The sequence below is a fragment of the Helianthus annuus genome, chromosome 17 (assembly GCF_002127325.2).
Source record: "Helianthus annuus cultivar XRQ/B chromosome 17, HanXRQr2.0-SUNRISE, whole genome shotgun sequence".
NCBI lineage: Eukaryota > Viridiplantae > Streptophyta > Magnoliopsida > Asterales > Asteraceae > Helianthus > Helianthus annuus.
The window spans coordinates 57554036-57576561 of record NC_035449.2 but is presented as its reverse complement, the minus strand read 5'-3'; the positions used below and the strand labels follow the sequence as shown (position 1 = coordinate 57576561).

At 37.0% G+C, this 22526-nt stretch overlaps 1 long non-coding RNA gene across 2 annotated transcripts; it reads right to left on the bottom strand.

Moving 5' to 3' along the window:
• Positions 1–17616: 17616 nt before the first annotated feature.
• On the bottom strand, positions 17617–19308 carry LOC110922403. Of its 2 annotated transcripts, XR_004887123.1 has the most exons (3): positions 19199–19308; positions 18101–18353; positions 17617–17813 (listed from the first exon to the last, which is right to left on the bottom strand). It is a non-coding gene; the product is annotated as an uncharacterized LOC110922403 (long non-coding RNA). The 2 variants fall into 2 exon arrangements; XR_002583132.2 differs by having other exon boundaries at positions 18101–19304.
• Between the last annotated feature and the right edge of the window lie 3218 nt (positions 19309–22526).

Here is a 22526-nt window from a genome sequence, read left to right as displayed (position 1 = left end):
TCGAGATCTCAAATGGGTCCTCATTCCACGGATCGTCTTATCGCGGTCCGGACAGCTACCAGGCGAGGTTTAACCAGTGGGACTGGTACTTTACTCCCTCTGAGCACTCGTCTCCGTACCCACAGCAGTAGCAGCAGTAGCAGCAACAGCAGGAAGATCCTTCCGAGGATTCTCGATTTGTGGCAGTTACACCACCACCACCACCACCAGTTGAGCAGCCGCCTCAGGAGCCACCAAGGCGGAGAAGGTCAAACGCGCGGATGTCCGTGCAGGGAGGAGTCCGCATCAGCACTCCTCAGCCCTCGAGTGGCAGTCACTACCCGCCACTCCAGGAAGAAGAACCGCAGATGGGGGGACCATCAAACCCCGTCTCAGAGGTAGACTCTACGCCCATAGCGCCACCACCGGGTTTCGATAACCCAATCCCTGCTTATGCCGGTTCAGCGGCATACAACCCATTTGAGCTGCCGGGTCACAACAGCTTCAACTACGCTAATGTAGACCCGTACCAGGAGGCGTGGGACTACAACGCTCGTCACCCGGAAGGGCCCTATGGTGGTCCATGGACTACCGGGTACCCTCCGTATGTGTACCAGCAGCAACCACCTCCTCAACAGCCGTACCAGCAGCCACCGCAACCACAACTGATTCCGCCAGAACGTCAGCAAGAGGTCCTTGATAGATTGGGCCAATGTGAAGAGGAAATCAGAACGGTGCGCGAAAACAACCGAGGCTTCTTCAAGGGTCTGTCAGATCTACTCAAGGGGAAGACCAAAAGAATGGGTCATTGAAGACCTTTGTTGTTTACTTTATCTGGTTGTAATCCAGTCCCTGCGTGGACTTTTTGTTTCTGTACTCAGCTCCTGCGTGGGCTTGTCTTTCAGTATTCTGCCCCTGCGTGGGCATGTCTTTTAGTTAACCCCTGCGTGGGTTTGTTTGTTTGTATTTCGCCCCTGCGCAGGCATCTTATTTGTAGAAAGTCCCATTTAGGGCAAATGTTGTACTGTTTTATTTAGTAATGGAATGGGTGAATTTAAATTTTCATATTTGTTATTATTAAGTATATGCATAAACTTAAAACACAAAGTAAAATGAAAATAATATTCCTGTAAAAGATCTACCATTATTATAAAATGGCAAAATCTAAAAAGGGACAAGACCTAGCCATGTGTCATTTTAAGACAAGGCCAAGATGGTATCTCCATAATTAGATTCAGATCCATAATTAACATCTCAACTTAGGATTGTTCTGCGTTTAATATTAAAAGAGAATCTTAGGGGTAAAACCTAGCCACGTGTCATTGTAGACATGGCCAAAATGGTAGAACCTGTCTAAAAGATTCCAAAATTTTGTTAACATCTGTAGGTATGTTAGCAAGCTGGGCAAATTGTGATGCAGTATAAATCACACAGGCCATCTTTAAATTGGGTTAATTCAAATTGCCTGTATTTACATAACCATCCTTTGAGGGTGAAGTGCCTACGGGTAATAATTAACGTCCTCTGGGACTAGAGACAGTAGAAGTCTGCAACTCACTGTCTATATAAGGGTAATGAACTGTGATTCAGACCCGAACACCTCGATTCTGTGAAAATCCTGGTTATAAATTAACACTGTCCTTGTGACTAAGTTTTATGTTATGTTTGATTGTAATATAGGATTATAATAAAGGTCCTGCATAAATAATTGATTAACAAATTAACCAGAAATGGCTATTTAAAACCATGGTTAATAAAAATATAAAATACTGTTTAGCTTCTAAATAAAACCTTGCCTATTATTTTCTATATGTAGCAACTGAAGCTACATGGCGGGGTCGGACGAGGTGAACAGTCGTCCGGTGGAGAACCATGAGAACGCTAAGATACAGTTAACCAGTGCAGAACTGCAAGCACTCGTTGATAATGCGGTTACCAAGGCCTTAGAGCGGTAGTAGAATGATTATAGTGGGACCCATAGTAGGACCCTGTCCACACCGCATATAAGCCTAAGACTCACTCGGAGTCTCACAGCAAGCCGCCATCCAAAAAGGATGAATCTAAGAAAGATGATGACATGCACTCCTCAAACAACAACAGTATTCCACCCAAAAAGTTAGTATTTGATGATGCTCCACGTACCAAGTCTTGTACGTATAAATATTTCGTTTCTTGTAAACCCCGGGATTTTACCGGAGAAAAAGGGGCTGTGGATTGCATGACTTGGCTGGATGAGATGGACACTGTTGTGGACATTAGTGGTTGTGCGGAGAGGGATATTGTGAAGTTTGTATCCCAGTCTTTCAAGGGTGAAGCCCTGGCCTGGTGGAGGTCATTAATTCAGGCTACTGGGAAGATTCCGTTGTATAACATGTCATGGAATCAATTTGTTGCTCTCATCAAGGAGAACTACTGTCCTCGGCACGAGGTTGAAAAGATAGAATCTGATTTTCTATCTCTGGTTATGAAAAACCTGGATTGCCAGGCTTATCTCACGAGCTTTAATACCCTGTCGAGGTTAGTTCCTTACCTTGTGACACCTAAACCCAAAAGGATAACCCGTTTCATTGGGGGTCTGGCCCCAGAAATCAAAGCGAGTGTCAAGGCCTCTCGGCCCGCTACATTCAGGTCAGCAGCTGACATATCTCTGTCCCTCACGCTAGACGCAGTTAGGCAGAGATTGCTGAGAAATGCGGATGCCGAGAAATGGAAACGCGAAGATGATGGTTCACGACACTCAGACAAGAAGCGTAAAGGAAATAACGACCACAAGAAAGGGTCAGGATCCAAGAAAGGTGATCAACAGACGGGTGATAAACCCAAATGTAAGGTTTGTAACAGGAGCAGATAAACCCAAAGGAAGCTGTTCAGGACGACAATGTGATAACAGGTACCTTCCTCGTAAATGATATCTACACAAGAGTATTATTTGATTCAGGAGCAGATAAATCGTTTGTAGATGATAAGTTTTGTGAATTGTTGAAAATGCCTGTTAAGACCCTAAGTGTGAAATATGAAGTGGAATTAGCTGATGGAACCATAGAAACTGCATCAACTGTATTAGATGGATGTGTCATATCCATTAGGAACCACTCTTTTCCTTTATCCTTGTTACCTTTTAAGCTAGCAGGCTTTGATATAGTGATAGGCATGGATTGGTTATCGCATAACCAAGCTCAGATTATGTGCAACAAGAAACAAGTGGTGGTCAAAACTCCTTCTGGCGAGCCACTCACCATTCAGGGAGATACTCAACATGGATTGCCTGAGCAAGTGGCTATGCTAAAGGCATCCAGATGTCTGAGAAAGGATTGTGTCATTTATATGGCACAAGTAACCATTGACGAGAAGAAGCCCAAGATCGAAGATATACCAGTCATTTCTGAATACCCTGAAGTTTTCCCAGAAGAATTACCTGGTTTGCCACCAGATAGACAAGTGGAGTTCAGGATTGACATCATCCCCGGAGCTGCACCTGTTGCTAGAGCACCTTATAGATTGACACCAACAGAGATGAAGGAATTGAGGACACAGCTAGATGATTTGCTAGCTAAAGATTTCATTAGACCTAGTTCGTCTCCTTGGGGAGTGCCGATTTTGTTCGTCAAAAAGAGGGATGGATCAATGCGTCTATGCATTGATTACCGTGAGCTTAATAAGGTTACTATCAAGAACAGGTATCCTTTGCCCGGATCGACGATCTGTTTGACCAGTTACAAGGAGCAAGCTACTTTTTCAAGATAGATCTCAGGTCAGGCTATCATCAATTGAAGGTCAAGGATGAAGATGTACAACTGCATTCAGGACTCGATATGGTCATTACGAGTTCCTAGTGATGCCTTTCGGGCTCACAAATGCACCTGCCGCATTCATGGATCTCATGAATCGCGTTTGCAAGCCGTATCTGGATAAGTTTGTCATCGTCTTCATCGATGAGATTCTCATCTACTCGAAGAGCCAAGCTGACAATGAGAAGCTCTTCGATGTATCCTGAAGCTGCTTCATCAAGAGAAGCTCTATGCCAAATTTTCAAAATGTGAATTTTGGCTTCGCGAAGTCCAATTCCTTGGACATGTTGTGAGTGAGCGTGGTATCCAAGTGGATCCCACGAAAATTGAAGCTATTATGAGCTAGCAAGAGCCAAAGACGCCTTCGGAGATTCGTAGTTTTCTAGGATTGGCAGGATACTACAGGCGCTTTATTGAAAATTTTTCAAGGAGTGCTGCGCCCTTAACTTCATTAACACGTAAAAATATTAAGTTTGATTGGGGGCCCAAGCAACAAGAGTCTTTTGACATCTTGAAGCAGAAGTTGAGCAATGCTCCAGTGCTGACTCTACCTGAAGGTATTGATGAGTTTGTGGTGTATTGCGATGCATCACACACCGGGATGGGTTGTGTGTTAATGCAAAAAGGCAAGGTCATTGCCTATGCATCACGTCAACTAAAGGTGCACGAGAAGAATTACACCACCCATGACTTGGAGCTGGGTGCCGTTGTATTTGCATTGAAGCTGTGGAGGCACTATTTATATGGAACTAAGTGTGTGATCTATTCTGATCACAAGAGCCTTCAGCATTTGTTCAATCAGAAGGATTTGAACATGAGGTAGCGACGCTGGATGGAAACTCTGAACGATTATGACTGTGAAATAAGATACCATCCAGGAAAGGCAAACGTAGTCGCTGATGCCTTAAGTAGAAAGGAGAGAGTGAAGCCTCTAAGGATTAATGCCAAGCGCATTGAGATAAAGAGTAATCTGAATGAAAGATTGTTAGCCACGCAGAAAAAAGCTGTGCTAGAAGCTAACTATCCTAAGGAAAAGTTAGGGGTGACTGAAGAACAGTTATCCTATGATAAGGACGGGATGTTGAGATTGAATGGACGAATATGGGTTCCTATCTATGGAGGACTTCGGGATGTTATCCTCAAGGAAGCCCACAATTCCAAATATTCTGTTCATCCTGGAGCTGATAAGATGTACCAGGATTTAAAGGCAAACTATTGGTGGATAGGCTTGAAGAAGTCTATAGCCGCTTATGTAGCCAAATGTCTGACGTGCGCTCAGGTAAAGGCTGAACATCAGAAACCGTCAGGTTTGCTACAACAGCCTGAAATTCCCACTTGGAAATGGGAAATGGTGACGATGGATTTCATCACCAAATTGCCAAAGACGAAGAAAGGAAATGATACAATATGGGTTATAGTTGATAGACTGACTAAGTCAGCACATTTCCTACCCATTAAGGAGACTTATAGCTCCGATATGCTAGCTCAATTGTATGTTGATAAGATTGTGTCTCTACATGGAGTACCAGTGGCTATTATCTCAGACAGAGATACCAGATATACGTCACATTTTTGGAAAAGTTTCCAACAGTCTCTGGGTACGTAATTGAATTTTAGTACAGCTTACCACCCCCAGACGGATGGGCAAAGTGAGCGTACTATTCAAACTTTGGAAGACATGCTGCGTGCATGTGTAATTGATTTGGGAGGTAGTTGGGATAAGCACCTACCTTTGGTTGAGTTCTCCTACAATAATAGCTACCATACCAGCATTCAGGCTGCGCCTTTTGAGGCACTATATGGTAGGAAGTGCAGAACACCCATCTGTTGAGCAGAAGTAGGAGACACTCAATTATTGGGTCCTGATATAGTCTTTGAGACGACGGACAAGATTGTCCAGATTCGCGACCGCCTAAAAGCTGCCCGGGATAGGCAGAAGAGCTACGCTGATAAAAGGCGAAAGCTTCTCAAGTTTGAGGTTGGTGACAAAGTTTTGCTCAAAGTATCACCTTGGAAAGGGGTGATGCGATTTGGCAAGAAAGGTAAGTTAAGCCCGAGGTATATAGGGCCATTCGAGATCATCGAATGTGTAGGGTCAGTGGCTTATAAGTTAAACTTACCAAAAGAGCTCAGTGGTATTCATAATGTATTCCACATCTGCAATCTGAAGAAATGCCTAGCTGATGAATCACTAGTCATACCACATACAGATGTGCTCATAGACGAGAGCTTGAAATTTGTGGAAAAACCTGTGTCGATTGAGGATCGACAGGTAAAGAGGCTTCGAAGGAAGCTTGTGCCTATTGTCAAGGTGAAATGGGATGCCCGTAGAGGTCCCGAGTATACGTGGGAGTTAGAGTCCACAATGAAAGAGAAATACCCTCAATTGTTTCCATAAATCTCGAGGACGAGATTTCTTTTAAGGGGGTGAGGATGTAACACCTCGAAAATTCATGTCCAATGGGATAAAGACACGTGTCATGTAAGTCAAACGTGTCAGGAATCCGGATCAGATAAGAATGTATGGTAGGATTGAAAAGGGCGTCATGTTATTAAAATACCTCTGCACGACCCAAGGGCGACATGTATTATTAAAACACCTCTGAGCGACCCAAATTATAAATCCCACGATCCTTAAAATCTGATATATTAACCGGTTGTTCTAAATAAATAAAATTCCATCTTTTATATGGAAATTGGGTCACTGGAATGTTACTACAAAATGATAATTTAAATTCTTGATTTAAAAGAAGTTGAGGTTAGTTAATAAGGCATGGTCAACTTTCATAAGAATACAAGGATAATTCTTGAGTTTTCCATCAAATTTAACCTCCCATAAAGTGCCAAAACATGTAAGGGCATGCTAAGCATGCAAGGCCTGAGCAAGCGGGACCCTCAGCTGATTAAAGGACCCAAGATTCGAACACTACAAAGTTGCATGGTCAATGCTTGGAAGTTTGCAAATTTTTGGCTTCTGGCCATTGGTTACGGACCGTATGGCTTTAAGCTTACGGTCCGTAAGATGCATATCTGGGCGAATTGAACAAGGGTCGGTTACGGACCGCAACCATTTAAGCATACGGTCCGCAAGAGGAGCATACGGACCGCAAGGACTTAGGCTTACGGTCCGTAAGCCTGTCGCTGGCAGCAGAAAAAGGACAGCTGCCTGTTCAGCCTGATGCACCGCCTTAGTAATGTGGTTTTTGAAATCAGAGGCATGATAGGCAGTATTTAGCCTCTTAGGGACACCTGGGATGATCTTGTAACAACCATAGACTACTTTGGCATGATCATGAGCCATGGGGTTCACTATATAAGAGCTTGAGTTGTGAACATTTCATGCATTCATTTGCAACATTGCATAAGTTCACTTCTGGAGCTCCTCTGGTCAGCAACAAGTATTCTTAGCATCCCTAATCCTAATTAAGACTCTTGTAAGTACTTTTAACCTTTCTGAATTTGTTTTAGCTTAGTTAATTAGCTAAAAGTCAAACCGTCGTAATTAAGGTTTGACTCCGTGATTAATTAAGATTTATCCAGTCAAATCACGAATTAAAAATACCTCTGAGTAGGTAATTATGTGGGTAATAAACCCTTAAAAGGGTATTTTCAGAATCTCACTCTAACTATGATAATTGTCGAGTCACAGCTTATCTTAAAAAGTCAACAGAATGCTTATATTTGAATTAATACATAATTTACAATGTAGGACACATGCAACCTGTTTGATCATTAAAATAACTTGGTAATCAATGTAAGAACATGTCTCAACATGTTCAACTCGACAATTTTCAGTTTAAGCTCGGTTTGGAACCGAAAGTCGCATAGTTTGACTTCTGCTTTGACTTTCAGTTCTGACCCGTTTAAGCCAAGTTTAGGATTGCCTTAGAGCTTCTTTTGGACCTATTTACATGTTAGTATAACCCTCTGAGATTATACAACCTGGTTCATTAGATATCCAATTCACGTGCATGTTTCCGTTAAAATGCTTATATGTTGACCATTATGCCCAAATGACCTTAAAATGTGATTTTTGAAAATGTAAAAGGGTAGACACCTTAGTTACTGAATTATTAACTTGCACCTAAAATTTGAGATCAGTTTGAGGTATAGATTAAGAGTTATGCTCATTAGCGTAATTTGAAGCTTCTTTAGTGATTAAATAGCATAAATTGCATATGGCCTATCTAAACCCAAATTTTTATACAAAACTATATACCTACTGATATAGAATAATATTTTGGGATTTTTAAAGATTTTTATTTAATTTTAAGCTGAGCTTAACTTAGTGTTCTAAGATTAAATCGGTTAATGCCGGTTTTGCCCTTTTGGGCTATAAAATGAGTTTTACAAATCCTTTTGACCCCAAACCTTTTTCTACTGATTCAATATGTTAAATAAAATATTTTGAGCCTTTTGGAATATTAAAAATATCAGCTTTTTATATAAAACCCGGAAATGGCTCCAAATCGCATTTTTAAGCGTTTTTAGCACATAAGTATGTACTAGAACCTTATTAAGCATAAGGGGTTGAAACCTACTGATATAATAAGTAAATTTTTATGTTCTAACAGTAGGAAAATAATTAAAACTCAGAATTCCAGTTTTGACCTTTTAGGCCTATGTGAAATTACCAAAATGCCCCTACGGAGCATAATATGGTTATAAGTAACAAATTTCACATATATTTGATACCCTACTGTTATAACTTAATAAAATGAGTATATTTACTGATTTATTCAGACCTGTAACTCAGAATATTATTTAAACTCTTTTACACCCTTTAAAATGACCAAAATGCCCTTATGAGGCATAGTTTGGGATTAAAACCATTTGGGGCATACTTGAAGGTATCATTCTGATATCACAACATGTTTAAGGCATATTAACTTAGGAAACTCGTATATGATTCATATGGTTACTCGTTACGCACTTTACGCGTTCGGATCGGCTTATGTAACTAATTTACCCATTTTAGCCGAAACGGGTCAAACCATATCATTCGGTCTCAAAATCAAGAATGTGATTAAGTTACCCATATTAAACAAGTATGCAAGCTTGTTGGGTCAAAACCACATTCTAAAACGGTCTTCGCCTTATCGTGTGTTTAAGCCGTAATCTTCATTTTAAACTAACCGGTCTAAGCTTAGGCTAAAATTAAAAGACCCGTTAGGATTCTAAGAGGTTATTAAAAACCTTTATTCCAGATATAGGAGCCCAGTAAAAGCTACGTGCACTTGCTGTATTTGATTTACACTTTGCTCAGGTAAATACGTTTAACTTATTTTCCCTTATACGGGCTTGGGGTACGGTATATAAAATACCGCTTGGTCGGGTAATTGACCTTAACCGGTCGGTGGTTAAGTGTTGTCAAATGACCCGTTTAAAAATGTTGTTTTGTTTGTTTAATGCCTTTGGGGGTTTAATGACCATGTCCCGGATATCCTTGGCATCATTCAAAGAATGGCCACGACCTTAGCACACGGGTGTAGGCGTACACCCGTAGTGCTTTCAAATCAATAAAGTATAATCGTCGGTGCGAGAGAAGTCTCGGGGCGGAATTATACTAAGTGGTGTGTCTATTAATCTTTAACCCGGCACGACCCGGACAACTGAACGCATAACAAACATGTAATTCTTTTACAAGATTATAAGCAAATAATTATCCCAAGTTATAAAAAGTTTTGTGCCGCGGGCATTCAAATCAATTTTAAACATTTTCAAAATGATTCAGTTAAATTGTATTTACCAGTGTAAATTGACGTATTTTCCAAAAAGGCTAAGTGCAGGTACTACGCGTAATAGGCTGGCCACTCCTTAGCATCAGTAAAAGTCTCCTTAGCATCAGTAAAAGTCTCGCAAACTTAGGATGCATGAAGTCTGTTGAATTAAAGTTTCCTCTTTGTTTTGATCCGCCTGTGGATCTATTTCAACTGTTTGTGATACTGGATATTACAATTTTATTTGGTTGAAATAAATCTTTCTTTTGCTTCCGCTGTGCATTTTATATTTTGTATTGTTTGACTATGACGATATCAACTACATCACGGAACCCCCACCGGGCCCACCGGTGACACGTGGAAAAATAGGGGTGTGACACTTGAACATCCCTAGCCTTGAGCTAGTGGTAAGAACATCCTACACTTCATATTTCATCTTATTTAAGTGATTAAAGTAGGTTACATGATGATAAACTTAAAGAACACTAAGAAACTTGAACTTGAAACATGAACATAAGCTAAAGTTATGAAGAAATCATGTTGTTTTAGTATTAATATGCTTGTTGATTCTTGTTTGTTTGTGGAAATGATGTTGATCATCATGTAGTCTTGCTAGATCATGATTAAAAACATAATCTAGCAAGATAAGAGGATGAACATGTTAAAGGTTCTGACAGGCTTCCCCCGTCTCTTAGGATCGACTAACCCATGTGCAAGTGCCGTTCACATGGAACCTTTCCCCTCTTCGGCCTTCAAAGTTCTACTTGAAGGAATATAAAATTTCTTGTAAAATAATGAACAAAGAAGGTTTAAAGTCTTGTAGATCTAAATATTTCAAGTTTGATTTACCAAGAAACCAAGTTAAAAATACAAGTTTTACTAAATCTTGGTTCTTACATAAATATACATCATTTTAGTGGTTAACGAAGTGAAGAAATACATGTGTAACAAGAAAAATACATGAAGAAGCATTTTTTAGAAAATATGAACATAAGTTGTAAAGAATCATATTCTTTAAAAATGGGGTTTTTAAAGAAGCAATCACACTTTAAAGGGTAACAAGACTTACTAAATACACTAGTAAGTTACTACACATTTTTATAAATTTTCAAGTTCATGAAATGGTAATTTATGCTTGTTTTAACAAGATTGGTAAGTAAAAATTGTATATTGTTGATTGATGATTGTTGAATAATTTTTGGAAAAGAAAATGATATGCTTAATAGCATGGACACCTCCATTTACAAAGGAAACTCTGGCGAAATTTTCTAAAAATTCCAACACTTAGAAAATATTTTTCTAAACAAGCGTTACAAGTATATTTTATGACATGTGTTTCGAATATAAACTTCGTCATGATTTTTGTAACAAAATACAAAGTGTCGGAGGTTGGTTTTTGTAAATAAAAATGGGTAAATATATATATTTAGAATATATATCTTATACTAGAACACTTGTGTGGATACTTGTTTATTTTGCAAGGTAGTTATACTATTTTAGGGTAAAATAATATAACTTAACAAAGTATCTTGACATGAGAAATTGTGTGGTACGTGATAGAAGTAATGAGTAGATAAACCGTACGTAGGATATGTGTTATGCATGAGAATCTGTTTGTTATCTGACCTTATTAGGACGTGCTTGATTTCCTAATTATTTGAGTAATTAATCTAACCGAGCAAACTAAGGTGAGTTCACACACTTTCTAAGGCATGGGATTCCCGGTGGTTGGGAATGGGTTAAAGAATTAAAACGGAACCTACATATCCTCCTTGGGTAGGATATGTACCGCCATCCTCCATAGGTAGGATGCCAATATTAATCCTGCGTATTCTCCTTGGGTAGAATACGTACGTTCGTCCTCCTTGGGTAGGATAACAACCTTAAAACTTACTAGACAAAACTCTATCATTAAGTCCCTCATTTTATATCGACTTAATCCCCGAGGCCAATGGCGAGCGAGTCATTAGTTAATAGTGCTATTAGGTTTAACAAACCTCACACCGTGCCAGTCGGACGGGCGTGTACTAATGGACTATGGCAAACTGTCAATGATGATAGACATTGACGTAGGGCACAACTATTGTTCATCAGTTGTCGATATGGTAACGGTCTAGTAGTTCACATGGAGAAGCCCCCACTGATCATGGATATGGTTTGGGTAATAAAGAAGGAACTGATTAATCATGCTTTAAACTATGGGGTAACCCCCACGGCAATTAAGCCAACGAAAGACAAACCATGTTTTCGAAAACAACTTAAAACTAAACAACCAACCGTGAACTCACTCAACTTTGTTGTTGACTCGTTGTTACATGCCTTACAGGTCGTTAGATGCTTGTGGAGCTTGCACGAGGAGGAGGTCGTTGTGGAATATGGATTGTTATGTCCCGTGCTAAACATTTAATCCTTATGAACTTATTAAATCTACGTCTTGGACTTTAAACTTATGAACTATGGAACCTATGTTTTGGTCTTATGTTTTATGCTTCCGCTGTTAACTTAAAATCGGTTACTTTCTTTTGGTCACCAATTGTATTGTGGTGGGTTTTATTTACTTAATTACGTTGTTCAATATGATTGGTGGTTCGATCCTGGTCATGTCAAGCCTTCAAGCGGTGATGCTCCGCATGGTGGATTTTGGGGGTGACAGTTTATGCATGAATTGGCTCAAAACATGTACAACATAAGTAATGTCTAGGCGAGTATGAGTTAAATATATAAGTCTTCCTATTAATCGTTGATAACCAGTGATATTTACTAAATTTTCACTTTCTTTATCACACAAAGTAGTTATTACATGATTTTGCTCAATCGGATTATTAACAGGCTTACACCCTGTCATACCATACTCAGCAAGAAGTTCCAAACAGTACTTCCTTTGTGAAAGACATAACCAACCATTTGTAGTTAAGACCTCAATCCCTAAGAGATACTTCAAAGTACCTAAATCCTAAATCATAAACTTGGACTGTACATACTTTTTCGCATTTTCAATTTCCAATTCATTATTACCAGTTATAAAGATATCATCTACATAGACAAGCAAGATAACAAACACAGAATTCATAGACTTAATAAACATAGAATAATCACATTTAATTTGTACAAACCCTAAGTCAATCAAAACACCAACAAGTTTAGCATTCCACATTCTTGGGGCTTGCTTAAGTCCATACAAAGACTTATTTAATTTACAAACACGAGTATCATTTTTGTCAAAATAACCTTCCGGCAACCTCATATAAACATCTTCAACAAGGTCTCCATATAAAACGCATTATTTATATCAAGTTGATAAACATTCTAACTATTATGTACTGCTATAGTTAGAACACTCCTAAGAGTTATCATTTTTACCACAAGTGAACATGTTTCATCCAAGTCTACACCCTCTCTTTGACTATACCCTTTGGCAACTAGTCTAGCTTTATACCTCTCAGTTTCCCCTAATGATTTATACTTGATTTTATAAATCCATTTACAGCCAATTGGTTTTCTACCATGTGAAAGTTCTACAATATCCCAAGTTTTATTTCTATTTAGTGCTTCAATTTCATCATTCATAGCATTTACCCAATTTGCATCTTTACATGCCTCAGAATAAAACTTAGGTTCTACAGATTTATTTAATAAGGAAGTAAAACAAAAATTTTCATTTGTCAAATTAGAGTAGTTCACCACTTTTTCTAACCCATACTTGACCTTTCCTTCAATTATAAAATCATCAAGTTTTTTAGGTAATAAAGAAATCCTAGTGGATCGTCTAACACTAGTAGGAACATCGCGTATATGAATTCCCTCAGACAGGTTATCACTGTCAACATCTAAATGCTCATGCTCAGCCCTATATAGTTCAGATTCAGACCTACTAGGTTGCTGACGATAAGCCATTCCTATAGCAGCCTTAGAAACCTTACCAGATTGCTGAGGCTCATGACCACTAGAATCTGTAGGTTGATCAACCCCTTCTCATCATCTAACTACCTATTTCCTCAGAGTATAGAGATTCACTTTGTTCATGTAAGTCAAAAAAATTCAAAGTATTAGTATTTTCAGGTAAACCAACATCAAATGAGTTTAAATTTTTATTTTCTTTAAAAGGAAAGATAGTTTCGTAAAATCTCACATCTCTAGAATAAAACACACTTTTCTGTTCCATATCCCACAACTTATATCCTGTTTTTTCATCTGAATAACCAATAAAAACGCATTTGTTAGCATGACTTGAAAATTTATCTGAATTATTAAGTATAGTACTAAAACAAAGTAACACAAACACTCTAAGTTGATCTAAAGAGGGTTTGAAACCAAACATAAGCTCATAAGGGATTTTACCATTAAGCATAGCAGGAGTCCTGTTGATCAAGTATACAACACTTAAAATACAATCAGCCCAGAACTTTAACGGGACACTACTTTGAAATAACAAAACTCTTGCAACATTCAACAAATGCATGTGTTTCCTCTCAACAATGCCATTTTGTTGAGGGGTATAAACACAAGTCGTTTGATGTATTATTTCCTTGTTAGCAAAAAAAGCCTTTAAGATGTTATTAGTAAACTCAGTCCCATTATCAATTCTAATTATTTTCACAGACTTTTCAAACTGAGTTTTAATCATCTCAACAAAACATTTAATATTTTCAAACACTTCATCTTTATATCTTCACATATAGACCCAAGAAGACCTAGTATAATCATCGACAACAGTTAAAAAAACTTGTACCCTTCCCTGCTTTTAACTTTATAAGGCCCCTAGACATCCATATGAATAATTTCACCTAATCGTTTAGTTTTGTGGTCACTCAATGGAAGAGGATCTCTATGTTGTTTAGATTTATGATACGTTTCACAAGGAATGGTTTTATCAAACTGTTTTAGTTTTAAATCATCCTTCAAGACCTTAAAAACAATATCAGATGGATGTCCAAGTCTGGCATGCCACAAACTAGTTAAATCAACACTATTACAGCTAAAACAAGTATTCACAGATGACTCACCACAAAAATACAAACCATCATGTTGACTACCAGTCACTAGGATTTTCTTTGTTAACAAATCCTGAAGATAATACACATTTTCTTCAAATAACACGGAAACTTTACTATCTTTTGCAAGTTTATACACCGAAATCAGATTTACACAGTAATCTGGTGTCACACCCCGACCGCGTAAAAACAACAAACCGCGGCGGAAACGTCGGGTAGTCGAGCAACAGAATTATTGTTCCACAACCATGGTATTTAAAGTTATGTTTTATTTTTAAACAAAGGACTACATTGTCTTAAAACAAAGAAACAAAGAGTACATAACAAAGTTAAACTAATCTAGCTTCATTTTATGTCACTAAGGCACAGGTCCGCCTAAGTGTGTCCTGCCCAATCCTAAGTATCGGCTTCTGAAAACACATGTGAAAATAGGTATGTCAACATAAAATGCCTGTGAGATACATATGTTTTATTAAAATAGGATTCATGACTTGTAATTGAAAGAACTATTTTATAAGAGTTAGTCATAAATCTTAGGAAAATGTTTTCTTTTATAAATAATATAAAAAGTCATAAGAAAATCATATGATATATAAAAGAGAGATGTATAGTTAAATAAGTAACCATGTAAAATGAGTTTGTGTAAAATAAGTTGTTTGTAAAACAATGTTTATGTGAAAGTATGTTATTTGTGTAAAATGTAATATGTCTAAATTGAAATGGTTTTAATAACGCTAGATATGTAATATCATAAAAGCACTTATATATAGGAAGTACCAGCGGCGTATCCACCATGCTTTTATCATCTTACACATCGCCTCATTATGTAAATCACGTACCCAAACAAACCACCAAAATGTAATGTTCAAACAAATGTTGAAATGTTTATGTATAAACAAATGTAATGTATAGTGAATAAAAGCATTTACTCAACCCTATAAGAAGAATGTACAAAACAATGTATTTGATATAAAACACAGTTTAAGTCAAAGATATGTTTTGCAAAATCCATGCTATACTGATACAAACACTTATGTGGTAATGTTAAACGTATACATTCAAGCCTTGAGACTGTAGGATAAACCTTAGAACAAAAAAAAGGTTATCAAAATGTTTTCGGATTCACTCATTCCTTACGTCCAAACAAACCTAGGATTTCAAGAATGGGAGTTGTCAAGACCTATGGTACCACTACTTACTACTAAGCGGCGTAGCTAATGTTAATGAACGTATTTCAGTTTCGTTAAAAAAACCAAATTTCATACCAAATGAAAGCAGGCTTCATGAAAATAATGTACCTAGTATGCTAAGTGAAAATACAAAGTAGAGATGTAAAACAGTGTGTCCATATGCTGAGTGAACATATGCAACAGAAATGCAATGTAAATCAATGTGCCCATATGCTGAGTGAACATATGCAACAAAAATGCAATGTAAATCAATGTGCTAGCATGCTAAGTGAACATACATAGCAAAACATAAATGAAATCATATACTATAAGTGTACTAACGAACATAGCAAATATATGTCATGAAAGCACGAAAAGCACGAAAGTAACAAGTAGGCACATGTGTTTCACCCCAAAGTATTGAAAACAATAAAAGAGGGACTATGTACTCACTTGAGAATGCTTAGAAGTCTTTGAATAACACCCAAGCAATGCAAGAAGGATCACGGAATTAATCGGCACCTAATATAGGTAACTACGTTAAATAACGGACCTAACTAGGAAGATTGGATAGAATGAGGTTTCGTAAACCAAATGAGTATAAGAACTCATGTAGAATGGTTTAACAAAGCCTACATTCTAAAACGGAACCTAACCTAAGTGCTCATGACCCGTTATGACACGTTTAGGTAGCTTATGCTACTTTAACACGTCATTTGCGCAAAAGCGCAAACGAGTAGCCTAACTAGTCCTATGAAATGTATTATATGCCTTAACATGTTTAATAATCAGTTTATATGGCAAAAGTTAAGTTACATATGTTAAAACTGAAGTTATGCGTAAAAAGGGCATTTTGGTTATTTTTCCTAAGGCATATAATTACTTATCATACAACTAAGTAGACTAAGCGACCATAAGGTATAACGTCGGAAGGTTATTCCCTATACAACTATGGTCACAAAATGTGTTTGGTCAGATCCTAATGATTGACCAAACGGGTCGGGTTCGAAAGTCTAAGCGGTTGTTTAGACCGCTTACCTTATGACCCTATATAAGCACTAAACTAAAAGTGACGAGTTAAACATGTTAAAACATGTTTAACGAAGTTAGAAAACAAGTTTGATATCAAAACAAAGGGTTTTGATACCCAAGAATAGTTTGGTTGCAAAATACGCATGAACACGCATTTTAACCGAGACTATGACTCGTCACTACGCCTAATCAACGTGGTAATCAGTAGGTATAGTCAGAAGGGACTATCACTACAAAAAAAAATTGAGTATTAGAGACTAATTAATCAGTCTCAAATACATTCAAATCAGTCCCCAATGGATATTGGGGACTGATTTGCTAGTCCCCAGCCAGTCCCATATACCTAGTACTAGATGGTGGTTTTAGTAACTAAAAATCAGTCGCCATTGTATGACACAAACAAGTACTAATGGTCAGTCTTTGATACATGAAAATGTAGTCCTCAATTTGTCCCCAGTACCATATCATTTCAGTTTCCGATACATTTCTTCAGTGACTGAAAATCAGTCTCGGATAATATGATATTTCAATCCCTAATACATAACTTCAAGGACTGAAAGTTAATCCTCTAAACCTATGAATATTGTCCCTAGTACGTTTTGCTTTGTTCGTGATTCATATTAAATTAGTCTCTAATAAGATGTTTTAAAGACTGAAAACTAGTCCAAGGCATCACACAATTTCAGTACTTAATAAGCTTATTTTAGGTACTGAATATTAATCTCACATAGCATGCCATTCAGTACCAAATATGTAGTTTGGGGAACTGATAATCACTTTAAGATAACATTTGTTTTCAATCGCAAAGATGTTTATTTGGGGTCCAAAAGTCAACTTTTGAAAATCAACCCATTTTATGTTCCTTCAATGTTGAAAAATGATCTCTAACAGTATGTCACAAAGTAAATGTAGGGATATCAAAAAGTTTTTACAAATGTCTACACGAAATACACTTAGATAGAGTAATACATGTGAACGAATACAACAAATATAAAGATGTACAACTTGTGGGTTCAATAACACAAATAAATAAACATTACTTATATTAAGAAAAGGAAGACGGGCTTGTTGACATCCGTTAATGCTCCAAAGTTCTTGATTATCCGCCGCTATGTTGTAATTGGTTAAAGTTTCCTGTCACAATTTACAAACTCATAGTCAATGATTAAAACCCTGGATGGCATAATACCAAATCACAAGAACATATAATATGATGCATTTAATATAACAAAGAAGATACGTATACAAATTTCTCATCGAAAGGCTTACGAACTATACGCTAAATGAACCACTAACTAAACGTTTGATATATGTACAAGCCTATCAAGAATACAATTGAAAACGTAACATGTTTATAGTTTGTCAATAGCTAAAAGTAAAAAGAAATATACAGTTTCCTTGCTTCAAATTTGATTATTCACCTGTAATTGTATCTCTTGTATATCACAGCAAATGAACTTCTTCCTAGTTTGAGAAACACAAAAATACAAAGCGAAGAATAATTGTTTTATCTGCAAACAATACACAAACATCCTCCTTGATCGTGAAATGGAAAAAAAGATGTACTAAAAAGTGGAATATTTCAGAAGAGTGCTTGGAATGCTTAACTGATTGGCCACTTTCCAACGTTTGATTTGCAACAAAGCCCTTTTCTTATTCCATCGTTCCAAAAATCTCCAGTCAAAACAAAATCAAACTCATACTCAGACTTTGAATTAGGGATGAGCTCGATACCGAAATATCCAAAAAATGTGTACCAGTCGGTATGGTACGTTCGATACTGGTTCGGTACCGAACTTTTTTAAAGGTAAAATTTAGTAAATACCGTACCGGTCCCAAACCGATACCCGGTACCATTTGCTAATCAGAAGTTAATATACTTTTTGGATTTTTAAGCCATTAGTATAAATATATATTCTTTTAAATATGAGTATTCACTCTTAAATAACATCAACCTGTAATATTTTTCTATATGTTCATTTATGTGATCATCAAATAGCAATACTGATAAACAAGGACACATCAATCAATTCTGGCTATACTTAATTTCACCCAAAATTGATTTTTGCATATCATATAAGTTGAGCACTCAAAAAAAAAAACACCAAAAAAGTTTATTTTTGTAGATCAACTTAAGAACACATGACATGTGATTTATATTCAGTAGCGATATAACAATGGCTTAAAGTTCAACTCAATCTCAACATCAAAAATAACGGGAACAAGATTTTATCATAGATATTGAGTACTGGTCCTCTTAAATCACAAGTTCGTATTGAAATAATCAAGCTATTCTCATTTAGGCATATCATCGACTAACTTGTATGCATACTAACAATACGAAAGAACGAATTTTGTTTAGTTCAACCCAAATCACAAGTTCAAACATATATGTTCATGAATTTAATCATTCATTGTAAAATAAAAACCAAGGAAAATTGATAAGAAATTACTTCGAAAATCCAAAGAACCTAGATACAAAAATGATGAAGAAGACACAAAAGGCATGAGGAAGACACCTGATTATTGTGACATTTGCGAATCGAAATTCATTGGATTTGGAGGCGTGGATTATAAAGAAATGACAGACTAGGGTTGAGGGAGGGGAGTTAATATGGGCTATGGAGGGAAATCAAAATTTTGACGAAATCAAAATTTTTTAGAGTGAGAGGGAGTTCAATTTTAAAGGACGGAAAAATATAAAACTTATGTATACTTTTCTTTAATTCATTTGCATACATTTTGCTTTATTGATTAAATTATAATAAAATATTGACAACATTTTGTAAAATTTCAAAATACTATTAAGAATTTAGAACTATCTAACTTTATATTAAAAAAAACTTAAAAGAAAGAAAAGAAAAAAAAATAAATATTTGTCTTTTTTTAATTCAACAAACATTGAGCGAGCGTATTATACAAACTAGCCAAGTCGCTCATGAGCTACTCGAGCCCGGCTTAATAAAAGCTTGAATTGAGTTGAGGTTAAACGTGTTCGTGTTCAAGCCGGCTCGTACGCTTAAACGAGCCCTTTATTTGTATAATTTTTATTGATATACTAAGTATACTAAATATACATTTATATAGTAGTTATTATTATGTATAAGTTTATGATATAAATAACTATACAACATATTATGTTTTATATATAAAAGTTACAATTATTTATAATAAAAAATTATATAAATTAACTAATAAATAATTAATGATCCAAACGCGAGCTTTAGAAATAGAGCTTGAACCAAACCGAATTAAAGTATCAAAATATTATTAACCGAACGTTTGTCTAAATGAGGTCCCTTACAACATTTTTAAGACTGATTTTTAGCCCCCGATACTTCCATTAAAATGGGAGAACTTGCGCCAAATAACTAGAGACACACAATCAGTCCTTGATAATTTCTTTTACAAAACTCCTTCAAGACTGAGATCCATACTGGAAATATTAAGGACTGATATTTAGTCGCCAATACATTCTGTCTATATTAGAGACTGAAGATTAGTCCCCAACACAGTTGCGTCAATTTTCATTATAGAAGGAACACATTTAAGACTGAAATTTAGTAGCTATTAAATTTCCCTCGAAAAAGCTAAATGGCTCAAACATATCTACGACTAAAATTTAGTCTCAAATAAGGTATTAAGATATTAGCGACCGATTATTAGTCACAAAAATATATCTCGTAAAAATCAGTCCCAAATATTTTTAGTGACTGATAAATCAGTTTTAAATATTACATATTTGAGCCAGATATATCAGCCCCTGAAAATTTAGTCTCGAATGGCCACTTTTCTTGTAACCATCGTGATTACGCTCACGTTGCGAAGTTCAAACGAACTTCGTGTTGACCAAAGACTGGTCAAAGCTGAAAGTCAAACACTGTTTGACTTTCACGCTTAAAAACGCATAAAAGCACGAAAGAAGCTTACAAGAGGTCCAAGCGATGAAGATTTGATCCGATTTGCTCAGGTATGAAGTGGGGAAACTTCAACTTAGAGCAAATAATCAGAACAAGTGTGAGGTTGCAAATGAAAACATGGGGGTATTTATAGATTTCAGGCCACCGTCAGGATCGTTCCTCGATAAACGAGCTTCAATCTGAGCCTTATATGTGTACCCACTGATTTATAATACCATGGGTGCCCAAAACAAGCCCATAGATTCAAAGAAACCATGTGCAAAACAAGGGAACAGCTGGATCTTGCTGGAAATAGATTTTTGCTGATCTGATGTTCTGTCCCGCCCCGTGTACGATATGGGGTCAGCCTACGCGGCCTGTGACCGCCAACAGTTCAGAATCAAGTTTTGTTATTTATAGCTTTGGTCCCTGCAAGCATTTAAGGCACTTTTCGACACGTCTAAGGCCCGTTAAGCCATTTTCAAGGCTCTACAATGATGCCTAAGCATAGAGGACATGAAACATGCTTGAAAATATGTCGGATGTCGGTTCGTTTGGTCGTACGATCACGTTATTCGGTTAATTACGACGAAACACGAACGGACGCGAAAAAACGATTCAAATTATGCGACGAATGGAATTTTATCATGTCAATCACTAAAATAAAATATTTTAATGATTACAAAAATTTTGGGATGTCAATAGATGTTGAGAACGTAAGATATGCGCGTAGGTGCAAACTTATGCACTTTTTGACGCTTTTAGTCCCTGATTGACCAATAAGTTGTTTTAGCACACCAAACCCCTCAAAGCCTATTTCTAAGCTATGTAAAGGATATTTAGGGTATGTTTAACTTATGATCAAGTTCCGTAATGTTCGTTACAGTACGAATCGGCATACTTTCGCAGTTTGTCGAAATTAGTCCTTGTAAGCGAATAAACTTGATTTTGCCATACCAAAGCCTTCAAAACTTATTTCTAAGTTATGTAAAGGTTATTTAAGGTATGTTAAGCATATATTGATGTTCCGGAGTGTTTGTCGCGTTAAACTAATTACGTTTATGCATCGGTTTGCGTATAACTCTCAAGAAAGCGATATAGAGTTTGAAATTGAACAAAAATCGAAATGTGCAAAATGTCAAACTTAAACAAACAAATATTGGGATCAAATAACATTGTTTCATTGATAATAGAACTATTCAGAGTTTATACAATGATTACAAGCACAGATGTCACAGTCTCCCCTATTTGTGGAAATTTCGTCCCGAAATTTATTTAGAGGAAACTTGTGAGAAAATATGTGGATATTTCGCCTTCATTTGATCTTCACGTTCCCAAGTAAATTTTGGTCCACATTTAGATTCCCAGCGAACTTTGACAAGTGGAATGCGCTTGCGTTTGAGCCATTTGACTTCACGGTCCAAGATTTCCACAGGCTTTTCAATAAAATGCATCGTGTCATTAACACGAATTTCATCAAGTGGTATGTGGAGGTTCTCATTAGCTAAACACTTCTTGAGATTGAACACATGAAAGGTTGGATGGACATTTCCAAGTTTAGGAGGTAACTCAAGTCTGTAGGCTACCTTTCCGATTCTTTCGACGATCTTGAATAGTCCAACATATCTAGGTGCAAGTTTTCCTATTTTTCCAAATCTGATCACACCTTTCCAAGGTGAAACCTTAAGTAAAACGCGATCACCGACTTGAAATTCCAAGGGCTTGCATCGTCGATCCGCGTAACTCTTTTGACGGCTTCGAGCTGTCTGAAGGTTATCGAGAACTTTCTTAACCTTATCTGTTGTCTCTAGAATGAGGTCATGTCCAGTAAGTTGAGCCTCACCCATCTCATTCCAGCAGACTGGTCAACGACATTTTTGACCATATAAAGACTCGAAAGGAGCCATGTTGATGCTGGAGTGATAGCTATTGTTGTAGGAAAATTCAA